Here is a 20,596-nt window from a genome sequence, read left to right on the forward strand (position 1 = left end):
AAAAGATTCTTTGTCATAATAAGACCTAATAGTGGATTATTTACATGCTGGATGAGAAATATTTTTAGCTTGTAAAAATATGTATAGATGGCAATCTTTAAGATATTTCAATCTTACAGCATGACACTTTAAAAGTTACTCAGAATTAAGACTCTATCAGAACACAAATTTACGTGTGTTTTAATAAAACAGCTTCAATGTAATTGACAGATTTTCACAGGACTTTACTGTAGTCATCCTCAGCTTGAGCATGAGTTAGTGCTTTATCTGAAAACACTGGCCTGGGAGCTTACAAATAATTTCTCTCCAAATTTTTAGGAACAAAAAATGAGAAATTATATTTTTCTACAGCATTTCACTCCTGTTTGTCTTTTAGGGTCTAATCCAAAGCCAACAGAGCCAACATTACCCAGGCTCTAATGGAAGGATAGATTTGTGTGGAGCATGTTTTTTATCATTGAAATAGAGACCTAGTAATGATTGTATCTGATGCTTCATAAGGACGTTGAAGACATGTAGGAGTTACCGAACGATGTTAAGAAAAGGATAATTTACACTGAATTTCAGGAAAACACTTGAGAACAATATTGATTCAGCTACACAGAATATTCTCAGGGGTGTTGATAAGTGTTTCATTGCTTTGAGTATTTAGAACTAGTGCTAAAGAATAAACACCTTTTCTTTTTTTAGTTCAAAGCATTTGAAACTGGTCATGTTCTTTTCTATTTTCTGTTCTTTTTTTTGAAACTGACATATGATCAATATTTTTAATTGAAATAGCCAGTGTTTGAAAAATGATACATTTCAATAACTGTTGCAACCATATTTTCACTAAGTAGATCAGAACTAATCCAGAAGGGTCACAAAATGGTCAATCAAAATGTAATATTAATAATTTAATTCTCTGGTTTTAAAAGTATATCTTTTGAACCAGAAAATCCAGCCCATATGAAATTGTAGAGCACTTGTACTTAGAACAAAGTTAAGCATTGCTTTGGAGATCATGCGTGCTCGTTGCAGCTCCTATCCAGTTCTCAATGTTTTATTCCCTGAAGGGAGGGGCAGGGATGATGTGCAATGCCAGCTATCGTGCCAGTGTCTCATATTGTTGTGCAGAGGAAAGATGGAAAGTCTTTTTGTACCTGTGCTCCTTGCCAAGACATCTTATGATCCAATCAGAGATTGACAACCCTTCTAGCCGTGTGAACTTCTTACATCATATGACTGAGGGCCATTTAACACCCCTGCACACACTGCAGAGACTAAAGGGGTGATCGCTGAGAGGAGTTAACTGAAGCACAGCAACTGAAGAAGTTGCACTTGAGCAATTCATAAGCTGCATGCAACTCAAGAGTTGCAAGTTGGCCATCCTGATCTAACTCAGTGCCAGCATCTAAAGCAAGACATAAAATAACCAGTATAAATCTGCACATATACTGCATACAATATCTGATAACAGATAAGGAAGCAAACACTGAAAATACCACTTTGAAACTTGCTTTTTCTCCATAAAACCCGTGGCAGATTCATTCCAACCTTATATAATTTCGATGAGGAATTCTGGCAAGGTGTTAATGTATCCACATTTTATGGTCAGCTTACTTATTTTTAAATTAGGTACAGAAAATTACTTTTCTCAAAAGCTAAAGGTCCTGTTTTAATGAAAAGGATACTCTCCCCTGTAAAGAGAGAAGTTCTGGTGGTTTAGTGGCAGGTGAAAAAAAAGCAGTAGCTTTCCCGGCAACCAGAGGGGACATATATGTACGTATATATCTCAAAACATAGCACTGCTTGGAAATGGAATATGGTGTGTAATAGTGTTATACTGTTGGAAAAGCCAGCTCACCTTTTGTCAATGCTCCTCTTATTCTTTTCCAAGCAATTCTCAGGTACAGTTGAGGAACTAGGTCCTTCCAGAGCTGTTATTCGTAGGCAACTTGCATGCAGCCAACCTTGGTGTTAGGGATAAGGCATTTTACAAACACAGACTTGGATCATGCTCTGGAAATTGGTCTCCATGTCCAGAAACCCTCCCGTTCACACTCAGTTTAGTAGCACAGATATAAGTATACAGCTCTTCCAAGGATGAGAAAGCTGTTGGATACATTGGTTTATTTTCATTAAACTTAGCTTACTCTTTTTTTTCTAAGGTTCACATACCTTTTGAGCAAATCAGGTGCTTTTCTCTATCTGTGATGTAGTCTTGAATCTGTTTTTTCTTTTCATTTTTATGCATCTGTCAGCTTTTTCAAATATATCTCAATTGGGACAAGGACTTGCACAAATGCTACGAAAAAAAGAATCAACTTTCTAAAGTAGATTTCACTGATTCCATGACAGTGATGGAATTATTCTCAAAACTGAAATCTGTAGTTTTGAGACATATCAATAATCTTTTCCAGTGGTTCTTTATTCTAGAAGACATAGCACACATTCCAAATCCTGAAACAGAAATGACAAACTCACCTTCTGCTGTGAATGACACGGAAACATCAAATACAACAGTGTATAGGTACCTGGAAAACCAAAACATAAAAAGTGTTTTGTGGAGAGTTCTCAATCAAGCATTCCTAAAGAGAATAAATTTACTGATCCATACCATCTCTATTACTTCTCATCCCAGATCAAATGGCCCAACAGAATTCTTTGTACAGATACTTAAAAAGACATTGCAGATAAAATGATTTCGAACCCAGCAAAACTGCCTTGCAGATTTTCTATTTTCGTACAGATCTGCACTACATTCTGCCTCTCAGAAAACTCCAGCAGAGTTCCTTCTATAACTTCAGTTATCTATCACATCTGATCTGCTTAGAACAGATTTAGCAAAGCAGTGGAAGCAGAGCAGCAAAAGGTTTAAAAGCGTTCCCTGGGAAATATACTCTACAGGGCATCGGCATGAAATTACAGGGGAGGAAGGAACTGGGAGAGAAACGTATTTCTAGGAAGGTGTTGCATCTGTGACATGCCTGGCTGAGGCATGGGAGGGAACAACAAAGAGCCACACTGGCCAGTTGTTACCCACGAAAGGCTCAAATAATTTAAGCGCTCCATTTTTGTGAGTATTGTAAAGTTTAAAAGTAGTGTGGTAGGGAAGTGGTAGAAGTGGCAGGGGAGAGACAGAATAGTGGGGTATGGTGGGGAACCTGGATCTGTAGTGCTGAGAAGAGCCTGGCTGGTAAAAGCAAAAACCCTTGTTAGGAGCTAGCGAACCTCTCCAAGCTTAGGAATGACAGGATATTGTGGTACATGTAGCCAGTTCTGCAAAGAGCTGCAAGAGAAGATAACATAAACCTAGAGCACCTATGTTGATGATTTTCCTTATAATTTCCTTTATTCCCCACTAAGTGTGAAAACATAACTAATACCAAATCCACCTCTGGAATAGGATTTGAAAGTTCCCAAAAAACATATTGCTTACTTCTATTACCTATCCTTCTTACTTTATAAAGGTAAATAAGTGATTTGAAACTAGGTGCCATGGTATCAAAATGAGTCCTAGGTTCCTCTCTGCTTTTACTTTTAGTGAAAGAAAATGCCACATTTAAATGAAATGAAGTCTGAAGCCCAGCCAGAAACCTTTTCCTCACTGTATTTTCATTTTATTTAAGAGAAAGGTCTTTCTAGGTATAGCATTCCAGGTACGGCCAGGAACAGAAGGAAGAAAACATATAATCGCCTCTACACTTAGAAACAAGTGACAGATGTCATTGTTCTAGAAAAACTAGGATACTGTATGGACCTGGGGTGAACAGCAATGGTAGTCTATTAATATATGCACCTTGTAAATCAGCAGAGAACTTGTAATGTTTCCACATTTTTAAAAATTGCTATGTCTAATTTAAGAGCAATGAGGAAATATGAAACAAAATATGATGTTTGGAATTTATGGTAAGGATTTAAAACCACAATTTACCTGGAACCCTAAATGCACAGATTCACTTTAAAGCATTGGTCAGTTCCCCAGTTTTAGCTAGGAGATACAGCCCTCTGACTTAGTTCTACATTTCAAATATATGAGCAAGCAGAGAAGTATTTTGGGTCCATATGTGTGGAGACCAGTTGCTGTTCAAAGCAATCGCTTTCTTCTCTTTTTCTAACACTTACTTTCCAAGTAAAGCTAAAAAGTCTATATCAAGTCACCTCACACCAGCTATTAACACAAATTTCTTGCTTTTTTATGGTTATTTGTGTTGGAAACAATTGCCAAGGTGTCCAGACTGCTGGATCACAGGGAAGTTGAGATTTAACCTTGGCAGAAGGCTCTGTGATTGACATTTCCATTGCCAGAGTTGGTCCAAGTCATTTCAAGAGCCAACTAGATTTCATTTTGCCTTATCTGTGGGTTATCATTCTTACAAGAATCATCTCATTCTGGCAGGATCTTGATTTAAAGCTTTAAAAGTCAGCTGGGCTCAAACTGATTTTGCAAGGTCACAGACACTGCAGGTTCACTCCGTAACACGGAATTAGAAGATTGAGTGCCAGTCCTTTCAAGGTCTTAGCAACACTTAGATGTGTCTCACAGTCTCATTCTCAATTAAGGCAATTTTTAAGGCTGTCAGCAGCTCACAATTTTATCTCATTGTTCTCACCTCAATATTTTTAACAGGTTCACAATCCTGACAAAAGTTTGCTTCCCTTCCATTTGCAAGCTACTTGGAGAACCTTCCTTTGTGTCATATTTAGATAAGTGCATACTCCAAATTCTCACCCAATCAAATAGAATTTCCCTTTCCAGAAAATGTCTGCTGCCATAATCCACTATCTCACCCATGGGGGTGCATAAGATGGAATGCCCGTTTGCAGTACGCTTGCATACAAATGATCAGCCATGTAAAATTGTTACCATGTTTGATTTAATTGCCAATTGTTTTATTAATTAACAACAATTAGTTATTGTCAAATATATTGCTGCTTTTTACACTATACCATTCCCCAGGGAAACAAAATAAGCACTGAACTGCTGGTAATTGCAGGACATAGTTTTAATGGGTTTACTATGAAAACACTATGAGTTAATATGCAGATTTTACCATTCAATATACCCCTTTGGCTAGTCAAGTTTTTATTAATTTCATTGCAAGAGGGTAGCACATACAAAATCCTAGGCAAGTAGTCATCATACATGTGTGAACTGACTCTGAGATGCAATTCAGAATTGATGCAGACTGCACGCATATGAGCAATAAATATGATTATGGGATCCTGGAGCTCACTTCTTCCAGGTTAGTCTGTCTGAGTCAGATCAATTGTATGGAGCAGTATGTCTAATCAGTCCTGGACATGTGAAATACTCTTAATATGTCATATGTTACATGAGCATCCTCTTCTGTGTTAGAAATCTGAGACAGAAATCAGAGAGTCTTTTACTTAAGAGAAATTTTTTTGTTTCATTTTTCATTTTTAGTATCAGACAGCAACTTTTAGTTAGATGCCTCATGCCAACATGCAGCTTTGCATACATGAGGTATGTTATGGGAAGGAATGCCATTTACAGAGGGGAAAACCCCCAGTCCTATCAAATGCTAACTTTTGAGGTAGCAGCTACCAGTTTGGGTTTTTTTAATGTATCAGTTTATTTTTGCCATTGTTAACTTTTACTGCTAGGTGTCTCCTCCTTTACTTGTCCCACTAATTGCTATGTGCAAGATGCTTCTCAGGACCAAAAGAAAAGAAACTGCAAGGAAATGTTTTATGAACATTGTTGGAGAATGTTGAAGGAACAAGACAAAGCTATATAATCCAAATTACCAAAAAGATGCTTTTTAACCAAAGGACCCAACAAGCTACATAAAGTTTTATTTTAATAAAGATTGTAAAACAGCACAATAATTACAACTACTTACTGTTTGCATTACAGCAATATCAAGAACAGAAAGTTACAAATCCTTCCTCACAGAGCTTTGGTGCCAATCCAGCCATACACTTTAAATCCACAACTTCAGGTAATCTTAATGAACTCAAAATGCAACTCACACGCTTCAGGTTAAATAATGTGTTTAGCAACTTTCCTGGCTCAGGAGTTAAAAACCTACACATCTCTTTTTGAAGTTTAGCAATGGTCAGCTATGAGATGCTTCATCTAATAAGAATAAAAAAAGGAAGTTTCATTTATATTTTTCCTTCAGTCTTTTCCAGTAAGACTAATTTCCATTTAGTTACAAAATTGTTTCCTCCTAAAAAACGCCCCACAAACATATATGTCAGGGACTTCTACTGAATCATAAATATAGCTATCCAGAAAATAGCCACCCAGGAATAGTCCTGTTATTTATTATACACCATAAAGAACATCTTCTTCCCATCACTTTGAATTATCTTTGACGTTGTGCTCTGTACCTTCAGCAGGGCACTACTCTTTGTTTGAAAAGGTCACTGAAACTGAACATGGTGAATGAGCTGAAGTCTGGCCAGTAGCTTGTGTGGCAAACAATAGCATTTCAATCCGTTTCCCCATGGAGATGCCTCTATAGCTTGCTTGTCTTTTCCAGCTCCACTACATGCAGTCAGGGATTCAAGGACTGTTAAACAATAACGCCCTTTTTTGTCACTTGTGTCTTAAATTTCCTATAGCTATTATTATTTGTCATGCATTTCCTTTTACACTTGCAAGCGTGTACTTTAGTCTACTTATGGCAGCTTCAGAAACTGAGGGGAAGAGGGGATATAAAGGCCATATTCACCATTATGAAGATTGCTGAAGACAAAAATGTTACAAACTTCTTGAATGCTAATAAAAAAATAGTAATTTTTGGTGTCCTAAGTAAGTCAGATGACATTTTTATGTGTTTCAACCAGTAACAGTTTCTGATCCTATTGCAAACCATTCCCTAAAATTTGCTTTGTTTACAGATCTGCTACCAGTAGTAAACTATGCTAGAATGACAAGTGTTATGAATTAGTCACATGGAAGAAGAGGTAGCCCATACTAACAAAACCTGAAGATGCTACTAGGTGGGGTTCAAGCTAGAGACACTACATGGACTACAACTGATTATTATAAGCATTTTCACATATCTCAGACATATTCTCCACTTGCTTTTTCACCAGGTTCAAAAATCCTTTTAGTTTAGTGTGTGTCAGTCAATAATTCATACTCATGACTAAAACACAACTACTTAAGGATTTTAGTAAGAGACTCGACTGATACTCGATGTAATTTGACAGGGTGAGGTACAGTGTCTAACTGGGTCATGAAGCCTCTGTAGGGCAGCTATTTATCATCATTAAAGGATTTTTGTATCCTTAGTGAGCCACATACTGTAGCAAGTAGGAGCGTGTGTGCAAGCACCTGGAGAAAGCTCAGGACATGGAACTAGCAAAGCAAGCAGAACGACAAGCTCCACGGGTAAGCTACTGCTCATTGTAGTTGCCAGTGGCAAAGCCAGGCTCCAACACGAATGAATCACTCCTGCAAGTGACATCACTGGCTGACTCATCATCCTGTATTTCCAGAATTACCTCAATATTTTGTTTGTGTTTTCCTGAAACATGTTCCTTCCTCAGGCGCAATTGTTGCATGCAAAAGAGCCACAATTCAAATGAAAGGGAATACAATATCTGTTGCACTGAATAAAAGGTAATATATTTATATGAATAACAAATAAGATGGTAATAGTCTGTAAGTCTCATTTTCTAGTCACTGTAGTCAATATTTAGAGATGAATCTGACTTCTAACTGAAAAAGTAATCCTGCACCAGTCACCGATCTCCGACATTACTATGACGGGGGTATCAGTTCTCGACCAAGAAGACTCTGCACCTGTTGAACGCCCATACACTCAGTACTTTACAACCCTGTGAGAAGGCAAAAGTCTTCTAAAACCTCAGCACTGCTCTGCTGTTTGATGCACAGAGAAATCCCCTTCCCCAAGTCCACTGTAAACCACATCATCACACTTTTAGGAAATTTACAGAAGGGGAGGAAAGAAAAGAACTGAAAAAAGGAAATACATCATAAAGCTGATTACAAGCAAAATTTGTCTCAAAATCTGAATTATTTTGACATACTTGTTTGGACACTTCCACTTGGCTGGTCTTAATCTAGAACTGCAGTCCTTCAGTAGCAACCTTTTGCCTGATATTTTCTGGAAACTATTTGAGCAATTTGAAAGCCATGAAATCATCGCACAAGAAAGTCGCACTACCTTGGATGAAAAATAATTGACCTGAAAGCTTCAGTCCCGCTCTCAAAAGTGATGTGTAATATGTCAAAACCAGAAGCGATGTGTTGCATCAGCATCTAATGCGAGGAGCCAAGCTGTGGCCATGCAGAGCCCCACAGGAGGGGCAGCTCCCCCTGTCCCTGCTGCAGCCAGAGCAGAGGAAGGGGCAAGCCCAAACCATACACTGAGAAGCATCACCTCAATGAAACTGTAGGAACAGGCTCAGTCTTCAGAGGAAGAGGATATGGGTATCTTTGCCACCATCACCAAGATAACTCCTTCATGAAATTAATCACTGTCAAGGGTGAAAATGGTATACATTAAAAAATAAAATTCTGTCAGTTCTTTTTGTATTGAATGCAGACAATACCACATAATAAAAACTGGGGGGAAATGACAATTGAATTAAGAAATACCCAACTCTCATAAATTTATGTTACTTGTCTCTAAAGAAATTAAGTACCACGGCATGCTCCATCAATGACCCTACTCATTTTCGCAAATATTTTTCTATAACTGATGACACAGACCTATCTCAGACTAACGACATTATGTTTGCAAGTTTGTAGTGCTCTCATCAAGGAACCTGGAAAGTAAATTCCCAAAGATTTCATCTGTTTCTATCTTCAGTTTCTTGAACTCACATAGCTATTAATTATTTGCATTCTAGTATTTCTTTTTTCTCAAGATACTAGAAATTTTCCTTTATGATCAGGTCTATGTCATGAGGAACATGGCACTGAATCATTTAAGAACATAAACTTGTTTTCAACTTCGAGTAATTGTGTGGTCTTTTTGAAAATGCTGGACACATTTATAATTTTAAATGTGAGGTGTGTTTTACAAGCCGAGGTTCAATTTGTTTCTCTTGGACTATACAAGTAAGCCAGTGGTAGAAGCAGGGAAGGAAGGAAGGAAGGAAGGAAGGAAGGACAGAAGGGAAGGAGAACAGAAGGAAGCCTGCTTGCAGCCTAGGCATACAGGTTGGGTTCTGTATGACACGATCGTGCATGTGGTCTCTCACCGAGTGAGTGTAACCAGGTCCTTGCCGCCTCAGATAGCCCACCCAAACTATTTCACAAGTTCCTGGTTCCTACAGAAACCCTAGATGTCCTCCTGCCATTCCATTTATTCCGTGTAGTAGATAGTGTACAACTGCTATTCCCGTTAGGTGGAAACCTGCACCATGGCTGGCTTCACTGGGGCTGTGAAAGCTATCTGCCGGTGTGGAAAGGTTTGTAAAACTGGGGAATTAATTTCCTTCCTGTTCTCTTGCTTTGCTGAGCTATTTTGCTATCTCCCCCTGTCTATAATCAGATTTTGGCAATTCAACAAGAATGGGAACAGCGAGGCAGGGAAATGTCAATCAAAAAGACACTTAATTTCACCACTGCTACCAATTCGCTGTGCACCAACCCTAGCTCATCTCTGCCTCTGCTTCCTTGTCTGTAAAATGGAGCAAAGCTTATTCCCCTGCATCTGTTACCAGCTAGTGCAGAGCTCTGAACACGTTAAATGTAACATTAAGTGTTGATAATTGGTTTAATTAGGAAGTATAATACTTGCCCTGAGCAGCTTGCCATCCCTCATCTCTTCGCAAAATCTGTTATTTTATTAAACTTTTTTGGTTCCCCAATCTACCTTTTAAGTAGATCACATTCCCATTTTGTTCTTCGTTTACTGTAAATACAGCAGCAGAATCCTTTGTTAGATGAAGTACCCTTTACAATTCGACATTCAGTACTGCTAATTATGTTCTTGACTTGCTTATGCTTATTTTTTGAGATTTCCCAATCCACCCTCACTACTTTTTGTATATATTTTTAAAGAAGCCTTCTGTTTATAATTATTTTTACATTGCCACTTAAACAAACTTGCATCTGTTGCCTTTTTTCCCTCTAGACTGAACCAGGATGGATTTTAATTGCATCACCAACTGTTTCTAAAACACTTCCTAGAGTCTCCATGAGATTCCCTCTGCATAATAAAATCTAGACCGATAAAATAATAACCAAAACCTGTTAGGGCATTTCATATTTTCTCAAAGTCAGCTTTCCTGTGGTCCAGAATGTTTACTTTGCTTCCACAAGCCCCCAAGAATATTTTGAACTAATGATATTGTAATGTCCTGGGTGTTTCTTTGCTTCAGTACTATTAATCATACTTGGTATATTTTCTAGGACTTGGTCCAAAATACCCTCTAACCATCTGAATGCTTCAATAAGCTGTGGAAGAAAGCAATCCTGAAATACCTCTCAAAATGTGTTCCTCCTCTTCATTTTTATATTGAGTGCCATCCAAATCAACATCTGAGTAATTAAAACTCTGCCAGGATCAAATATCCTGCCTTGTTATAGGATTCTCCAATGTATAAAAACATTTGCTGATTCTGTGTTATTTTATTTTAACTACCCTAGAGATGTAAACTCTCTCTGTAGCATCCTAGAATCAACTTACCATTTTATGGCTCTAATTTCTATACAGATTTCTGTGTCAGCCATAATATTTCTTTTCACAAATCAACGTTCTGCCTAACCAGTTCACTTACCTTCTGCTTTAATTTACTTAACCCTTTGGAAGATTCTGTATTCTTCATATTATAAGGTATTTCTTTGTAAAATTATTTAAAAACGTGTCCTACTTGTCAAATTATAAATATATAAAAAGTATACAAAATCCAAAAGCATAATATAAGTGCACAGAAAAATATTGGCAAGACGCACATGCACAACAGAAAAGAATATGAATAAGTGCTTCAGAATTTAATGTGATAGTCATGCTAAAGCCTGCCTAACTTCCTCAGTCAAGTTACAGGGTTTGTAGTCACAGGCTCATGATTCTCCCTTGCTGTCAGTAAAAATGCTGTTGCTAGAGATGGATATCTGTTTACCTTTTCAAGTGGAAAACGAGTCTTGATAGATCAGGCAGACAGAGAAACAGAGATCAGAAAACAGTTTGATTACATTTGAGATCCCAGAGTGATTGTAAAATGGGGGTGCAGCTCTCAGGGTGCAATGCACCAGTGAGGGAGCTGAGGTATGGAGAGAGGGATACCAGAGGTGAGAAAAATATCCCAGTCACTGAAGTAAGGCATTAACTGAGAGCTGTCTCAGGCAGTGGAAGAGTGCAAAGACAGCTGGAATTGCAGGGAAGTTACCTGGATAGGTAGGATGAAAAGCCTGCACAAAATCAAGGGTCTTTGTGCAGGATTCAACACAGAATAAGGTACATTTTAGATGTTAATAAAAAATGTTTGGAATTATGTATCCTGTGATCCCTGAGCATATCCATGATTTTTCCCCAAACTAAAGCTTTTTCTTTTTTTTTTTACTTCGCCTACCATCAGCCAAACATAAAATTTTATACTCCTTTTCATTTTTACAGGTACAATCCTCCACGTGAATTTTTAAAATATTTCCAGTTGCATGTTTCCCATGTGATACTCATTTCAGGAATCACAACAAACTGCACCAGGTTCATCCTTCTAATTCCTCTCAACTCACTAATCAAGCTTCTCATTACCTTCACTAGCATTTGGCCTGTGCTGAATAATCATTTTCCAATTAGCCTTACGCTTCTAACCTAAATGGTTATCTAAACGCAAGTCAGTTATTGCATCCATCTCAATTCATGACATAATCCCCTTATTTCCTTCCTTTGCTGCATGCATCTCCTGCCTCCAAGTCACCTGCAAATGGCTACAAAAACTTTAGGCACTTGGACAGTGAAGTTTTTTATATCATTTTTCTAGCTGGTGTCTTCTAAGAATCAAGCATTAGCGACAGATTTGGAAATAAAGCTTCAAGTGAGTTCTGAATTTCAGGGAACTATCAGATCATTCACATTAGGATCCAGATGTCCCAGACTGGTGGTATCACCTTAACTTTGAAAGCTTTAAAATTCCCACATGTTCTATGGGAAAAGAACAGCTTAGAAATACACTGGGAGAATTTCAGCCTTGAGAACACCCGACCCGGGAAATCCCAGGCAGGGTTACCACTGCATTCCTCTGTAATGACTTATGTTGGAGTACAGAAAACCTAGGGGAAGGTTTAACGTTGTGGCCCTTGAGGAGCCAGCTCTTGCCCAAAGCACATTCTCCTGATCCCAGTGTCCAGTTACACAGGGCACAACTAAGACTTAGAGCTGCCCTCAACTACGAAGATGCTAGCTCAGCACTGTTACAAACACAGCAGACACAGAAATGTGTCCACTTGCTTCTTTGAACCCAAACTTCTTCACAATGATCCACCAAAACCAATTTGGTGTCTTTACATTGACCTCAGCTGTTCTCTCAGTGGCACACAGGTGCACAGCAGTGCCTGGAGAAGAGCACCAGAGGGTAGATGGATGGGCAGCCTTTTCTTTTCTGTTCCACAGCCTGATCATCCATGTTCTACCACTGCTCCTCCATCACACATTTTCACTTTATTTTGTTTTTACCAACCAGAATTCTAATAGTAATCTCCAATATACTCAAAAAACCCTGATAAATATTTTATATTTTAAATACAAACATCTTCCATGGAGTTTAAATCACTTCTCCCTTCTTCCACAAAAAAAAAAAGAAGGGGGAAAAAAAAGCAGACTGGGAAAAACAAACAAACAAACAAACAAACAAACCAACCAACCAACAAAAACCAACACCACCCCCCCCCCAAAATGACAAAAAATAATGAAAGACTGAACTTTGCCTTTAATCTATCCTAGTTAAACCAAATAACTTGCCAGGTGCTGAGAAAAATGCTAGGTGGTAAGGGAGAGTCATCAGGACGCCTTTGTTTTAGCATTGGCCTTTGTTCACACGATGATCATAGTGAAGACGTGACCATGGAGCACTCAGTCTGCAGATGCCCTGAAAACTGCATTAGTTGTCCACATTGTTCTTTTACCTACACTGGCAAATTATCCACATTAAGTAGATGAATGCTTATAATACCAAAATGTTATTGTCCTTGAAACACTCAGTTTCTTAGTGATTTCAATTCATTGTATACACTGGGGTTAAGGATGCAGAGAAGGAGGTGTTCCTCTGGTTTTATGTTCATTAAAACAATTGTGTGTTCATTTTGATATTAATATTCAGGCTACCTGATATTTTGGAACAATTATATATTACTGTTTTTAAATACAAGCATTTTTTCTGAAAAAGGATTTTAAAAAATAGGAGTTTTTCTTGTAGTTTTCTGAAGGCTTTCTGAACTTTATTTTAAACAATCATTATTTCCCCCCCCTTTTTTTTTTCTCCCACAAATTTTTGTTTCCCTCAGTGAAAAAAGTAAAATATGGAGATCAAAAGAACAGGGATGAAAAATAAAAGAAAAAGAAGAATCACCTCTGATTAAAGATGCATTTTTTTAAATTATTTTTCCTAAATAAATTCCTTTCCGCTTCCTGGAATATTTAACATTGATAACAGCTTTTACATTGGCTTTTTTATAACTGAACAGGAAAAAAAAATATCCTTTTTTTAGCATTTTGACTGGGTTTTTTTCCTGCAAAATATAGATACTGGCAGAAATATTTCACACATTATGCCCCCTATGATTGTTATAGCTGTATTGTTGCAAAGGATGGAAGGTGCTTCTCTACCTTTGATGAAAGAAAAGGAAGGAGTGAAAGAGGAAGAAAGACATCTGGATTACCTTTACGTTATGCATTATTATCGTTTGAAAGCCTTGTTATTTCAGTTAAGCTTATTTTAGTTAATTCTCAATTTTCCCAGAACAGGACAACACAGTCCAGAGAGGTGGCACAGAGACAGGAGGTCCCTATTCATTTTCAGCACTCTTAGTGATAAGGCTTAGCAAAAGTCTTTCTGAGATGAGTAATGGCAGATTTGACTCTGGGAGGTAATTATAGATTTTGACAAGAAGTTTGAGACTTTGGGGATGAAAGTGACTGTGAAGGTTTCACTGAGGAAACCAACCCCTGACAGGCACAACATGCTCATTACAGAAATTCTGAAAAAGCACAGAGATCTATAAAACAAGCTAGATACAGAAGAACATATTTTTATTAACCCCACTGCTGCTGATGGCAGATGCATCCTCCTTGTTGTTTGGGGACTAAAGTGATTTGTAATCTCAGCTACTGCTGCCTTTTTAAGATTCAGAGGTTCATTTGCTTGTGAACCGCCTCCCATCCTCCCTCTCTCACCCTTTTTCTTTTGAGAGTTAGGCGTGGGGAGTGTGTGTGTGGGGGAATATCAGAAAAAATAGTGCCATGAAAAATAAATTATGACTGATCAGAAATTTCTTCCCATAATGCAACTACTAGTTATATTTGCTGCAATCATTTTTTATTGTTTGGGTTTCAACGGTGGTAAGAATAAAGAAAATATCAAAGTGGCATATGCACTTCGTATTCTCAGAATACTTATTTTCAGTATTCTGAAGTGTAATGTTTGAGAACTGGAGCAACTTTCTAATTGAAAGGGCTTCCTCCAAGGAAAAGGTCCTTAAAACAGCAGGGCTTCTGGTAGGAGCTCCGAGTGTCTGCAAGTGCTTTAGGCTCTTAAAGCAGCATCTTCCAGCTGCATCAGACTACTGTAGGGATTGACCATCATGTTACTACAACTCAAAAATACACTGACCAGGCTTTTACTGCAGACTCTCTGACTGGCCAGAGCTTTTGGCGATGGAGGGGGAATAGTTTTCATCACACAGGGGAGAGCAGAGCCCTAATGTCAATTCAGAACAGAACTTTTCCCCAAATAAATATTTTCTTTCTTCCAGTGAATAAGAGCATTGAAATAGAATCTCCAGGAAGAAGGAAATAGAAGCTCTAGGAATGGGCCATGAAAAGACTTATTGTCAAATCTAAATGTATTTATGATCCATACACTCCTTTATACATCTTGCCACTACCAGATGCAGACCTCGTTTCAGCAGTACCTTCTGCCTCCATTGTGCCTTTTTGTCAACATAAAGCAGCTGTAAACCTGCCTGCTCTGGCCAATTAAGTTGTTTTGTATTTTTGGAGTGGCACAAAGGAAACCCACCCCTCCTTCTCAGTTTTAATAAAATCAGGATATATGGGGCACATAGGAATTGCAAAACTTGGAGTGGAACAAGAGTCACAGGCCAGATTCTTGAGCTGCAATAAAACAGTGGCAATCCAAGGGAGAGATGGCAAATTATGCTAGCTGGGAGTCTGCCTCTGAGATTCCACGAACACTGTTCTGTCAGAAAAGAAAATGACATTATTAGGCTGCCTTTCACCAACATTCCCCAAAACATATATCTTCTCAAACCATTTGTGGGAACCTATGAAAAAGGGGCATATGCCCAAGTTCATTTTTATGAGATCGTTTGTATTACTTCATATGAATTGTGAACAGTTGCCTCAGTGCAGTAATGGCTTATCAAGACAGCCTGGGAACTGTCATGTACCAAGAGGATATGCCCCAGACCAGGGGGTCAGCTTGGGACCACTTCATTTCCCTTCAAAGCCTTGTTCTAAGGTTTTGAGTAAAAATCAAATGAGAAATTTGCCCTGGACTTTAGGCCAAGAATATATCTAACCTGAAAGGCATAATGAAAACCTTAATAAGCAGGAGAGGTGTGTAGCAGAGCTGCTCCCAGTGAGGCAACAGGGATTTTGCTTCTCTGGGCACAATTAAGTCATTGATACTATCCAAACTCACTTACTCCACTGCATTAAAAAAGTCTGTGATGTAGATTCCCTCACTGGATTTAGGCACCTAACAGAAGCCAGGATTCATTTAACCTAAATTCAGATATCTGCAATATAGAAATTTCCCCTTGAGCTAACCACCATAGCATCGCGCTGCTTTAGGATATAATTTATGATTGTCTAGAAGTGCCTATTTCACTGGTGTCCTCTACATTTCAGTTATATAAAACCTGGTTTGAGCCTCCTGGTCTACCACTGTGATCAGCAATGAGAGTGTGCAGGATGATCTGGGGAACAGTCCAGAGCATTTGTGATCTGAATTGTTCTTGTGTGGTTCCAGTCTCCCTCAGTGCCAATTGAAAAGGGAGCCAAACTGGTGGCTATCATCAAATAAATAGTTTAAGAGTGAGGCTCACCTCTTGCGCCTCACGTAAGATCCTCATTTATATGTCTGGAATTAGGTGGAAAGCATCTGGGCCTATAAATTTCTGTCCAATAGGGATTTGTGGACTTTACTTTCACTCACATATGTTAATTTAATCATCTTATTCTTTATAGAAAACACAAGAGGAATAAGAGCAGATGGAGTACCGTAGCACCTACATTTTTTTGTGACTTACCTATAACATTTAGTTTCACCTTCATTCCATAGTGAAAGAAGCAGCTGCTGGAAGTTCATCATCTCAGGAGCGGGCAGGTGAAGATCAGGAAGAGGCACATCACAGTGTACAGAGTAGAGAAAATGATGTAAAACATGAAGCCTTGATGGTGAACTTAGTTAAAAACCTGCAAGGGAAAAATGTTTGACATTTTAGAGGAAGTTATTTCATTCCATATCTGCAGTAGCTTTTCACAGTTGACCAATATATGCTTTGAAAGCAACTTCAAAGTTACATGCATGAGAATTGGCAGAAACCGACCTTTACATCTGTACATAAAATGTTCACATAAGAATGGCTTGTGATTTCATGCAGCCAGGACACAAAGTACCGTGGGATTCATGAGGCCAGTTGTAGCTAAGCAAGGATCAGATAAAGCGTGTCCCGTTTATTTCAGCAGGATTAGAGTACAGAGCTCCATTTTCAAATAATCTCTGTGGATATAAAATAAAAACTCAAAAAGACATCTGTCAAACAAAATTTTAGTAACATATGAATCAGAGTAAGTTGTGGCCTATTGTTTGAATATTCCAATAGTAGAAAAGGAGGTTAAATTCAAATAAATTATTCATCAAGACTAGTTGCTCCTTTCTAGTATTGCTCTGTATAATTTATAACAAAAACAAAGGTGTGCCACAGAATAAAATGAGATTTTTAAAATACTTCTGTGAATCTAGATGATGCAATTCCCTATCTCATTCCAAAATAATTATTGAACACGTGGAAAAAATACTAACGCATAAGAAATATATTCAATTGGCAGGCGACAAATACATTATTTATTGCATCAAGTTATTGATGAGCTTTCATACCACCTCGTCATTCTGTTTTGCTCTGTCACTCATGAGCTATAAGATCATCAGTAACTCATAATAAATAATGTATCCATAGCCAGTCCTTTGGGTAGCTACCCTTATTTATCTAGATATATGCACACAGATATATACTTTCTCACAAAAAAAAAAAAAAAAAAAAAAAAAGGTCAGCATATTATACAATGCTGATTTGCACAGGTATCAAACCTAGAAACAGAACATGCAAACAAGGGGTTGAGGACATTACAGGGTTTTTGACAATGTATTATTTTCATGCCAAGAATGCATTGTTAGAATAATATGCAAATATGGAAGGTTATAGTGGATCTGTTCAAACCATATTTATGATAATTCAAAATCATAATAAAAATGTAATTTAACTGATTTAATACAGGCAAAGGGGAAAAAATATTACAGAGGTGTATTAATTGGTGTGACTACTGAGCCAATGAGCTGTACACTTTTAAGTTTATGGATAATATTTGGAAAAGGTTAAAATGGAAAGTAAATTCAAGATGTAAGTTAGTCCTATAAAACTGACGATTACACACATTATTGGACTGAATGGATGTTATTAGAAAGAATGAATGGATTCTGATACAGTAATATCATTTATTATAATTAAACATCTAATATATTTTCACCCTATAATACAAATATTCCTGAATGTTTGCACTGAGATGCTGATGCAGTGATCACTGATGAAAATGCCCTTTGTTTTGACCTGCGTATTTCAAAGTTACATACAATGCAGTTATTAACTCTTTTTTCAACTAATGAAGTAAGAATTGGGTTGGTTCCTGTCAATTATACAGTAGTATTCAAAATGGTTAACCTGTTAGCCTGAGTTACAATTTGCATTTTCAAAAAGCAGCTGGAAGTGACCTTTTCTACATAGTTTTTCTTTGGGGGGAAAAAAGTGTCTGAGGCAAGGCGCTAGAGTCTCCACCTCTATATGCTATGTGCTGGATTACATATTTTTCTATTATTCTATCCACCTTGTTTTATAATTTACTATGCACATTCAGCATTTCTATATGACTGAGAAGAAAATACGGGTATATTAGCTGCATAAAATAGATGAATTAAGGTAACATATAAGCAGGATGAACGTGAAACATCTGTGCATTTTTTATTTTAAAGAAGCTAATATGATTGCACAAAAATGCAAACCAAATATTTCCATAGGGAGATGGAAGATTAACTCTATGGTATAAGATCTTGACAACAATTTATGTAGAATACTATAGGGATACTTTGTGTAGTTCCAATCATGTACAGTCAAGGAAGGCAGCTTCAAACTGGAATAGAAAGAAAGAAGGTTATCTAGGTTAATATGAGGAATCAAAGGGCTTCCTTTGTTCAGTTTAGAGAAAGAAATTACTGTTCATGTCAGTAGATATATGTATTTTGCAAGAGAGTATGTGTGTGTTATGGGAAAAGAGGGGTAAACATTCAAAAGAAAAGCTATTTACACTAAAAGACAATATAGTCTTTGGTATGGGAACAAAGAGGAGGACAACATGGCCAGGAATAAGCTTGCACAGAAAATGAGGAGATTTCCGGAGGAGTGAAATTTTTAAGCAGATTTCTAGTGGTAGATATAGGCAGAACAAGGAGACTAATGAAAAGGGAATTCAGTAAATCTATGAATGTCATTAGATAACACAAGGCAGGCTGTGGCTGCCCTTGATGACCTGAGGAACGTTCCCTAAGATTTTAGAGACATAAATCCATATGATTTCTCCTGAATAAAAGCTAGCACAATTATGTACAGAACCCACAAGGTCTCAGCTCTAAGTGAGCAGAGGAAACAAGAAATAATTTTTAAAATGGCCTAATAAACCCAAACCAACAAAACAAAAAAATCAACCCTTCCAAACCTCCCAGCTCTCCCCTGCTTTCTCTGTGCCCAGGACTGGAGCCACACGGCTAGTGTCTTATCTTAGCAAGGCACAAAGAGCTACGCTACCAATTCATTCCTTTGGTGTAGCACCTTTCACCACAACTGAGAGGTGAGAGGCTGCTCACCAAGAAGGAACAAATGCATGTGGCTTTTACATATTTAAAGAGGTGCTTATGGAAATGACAGTGACTCACATCAACTGAAATCGATAGGTATAGTAGCTGTATACAGAGAAATAAAGAGCTGGCATGCCAAAAATCCTCAGTGCTTCCCACTGACTTCAAAGACCTGTGCTAGGAGAAGGTCCAAATTAATTTCCTACATGTTATTAAAGTTTTCCATCATCCAAGGCAGAGATATGCTGAGGCCCCGGGGCTGCAGTGAGCTCTACGGCAGTGTGCGCACAGTCACTCTGAAGATGGGGAGGATTCAAGCACCTCGATCCAGTCGTACACGATGGAAGCCTTTCCGTGACTGCCATGCAAGGCTCAGAGGCTGTCATATGCTGGAAACCAGAACCCAAACTCTGCCTTCACGGAGTGTAGCAACACAGTCCCTGCATATGGGCCCATTTCGCGCAGTGCACATAAAGCAACCAATTACAGCAGCAAGCCAGCTAAGTGTCTGGACTTTTTGTTCCGAAGAATAAAACAAACTAGTTCAATCCCCCCCCAGAATCTCACTCTTCTCCTTTTTAAATCGGACATCTGCTGTCATATCCCAAATTTGACACTAGAAAGCAGCCGGCTGGAATTTCTAAAATGTGTAAATTTTTCATATTGCACTGAGACTGCAACAGCCTTACCTAACCAACTGGATCTATCTGTCACCTGCCAAGCAGCACTTCCAATTTGTTTACAGTCAGCTGCAAGGAGATATATAAACTCCCCCAGATGAGGAAGATGCTGAATTTATACAGACAAGTGACAAACGAGCTCGGAATTAGAACGCATGCAAGAATAGCCTACAGTATGCTATTATATCATGACACAAATATATGACAACTACTCCAACCAATGCCCATGGCAAATGTTTCAATGTGTTACCACCACTAGAGTAATTTCTGTTACAGTTTTTGCCTTCTTTTTTTTTTTTTTCCCCCCTTGAATGAGAGACTTGTTCTAAAGTAATCATGAATAAAAAGGCGTCCATTAGAACGAGCAGATCACACTGTACTGAATGGGTTACAGGACAACAGCCTCATTATCACAGTTAACGCCTCTCATTTCTTGTGGATCACTGTCCACACAGCAGTAATACACTCCACCAGAAATATACACATATATACACCCTGTGGTAAGTTACAAGAAGAGATAAACTATACTCTCACTATGCCTACCATTAAATTGGAGACTGCAATTATAATAAACAGAATAACCTACCGTATGCATCTGTAGAGTAATACAAAAC

General features: G+C 38.0%; 1 long non-coding RNA gene across 1 annotated transcript; it reads right to left on the reverse strand.

Annotated features, from left to right (window-relative positions):
- Positions 1-1,722: 1,722 nt before the first annotated feature.
- On the reverse strand, positions 1,723-16,587 carry LOC130145022 (uncharacterized). The gene is made up of 3 exons (XR_008820348.1): positions 16,427-16,587; positions 2,467-2,516; positions 1,723-2,287 (listed from the first exon to the last, which is right to left on the reverse strand). It is a non-coding gene; the product is annotated as an uncharacterized LOC130145022 (long non-coding RNA).
- Between the last annotated feature and the right edge of the window lie 4,009 nt (positions 16,588-20,596).

The sequence above is a fragment of the Falco biarmicus genome, chromosome 2, assembly GCF_023638135.1.
Source record: "Falco biarmicus isolate bFalBia1 chromosome 2, bFalBia1.pri, whole genome shotgun sequence".
Classification (NCBI taxonomy): Eukaryota; Metazoa; Chordata; class Aves; order Falconiformes; family Falconidae; genus Falco; species Falco biarmicus.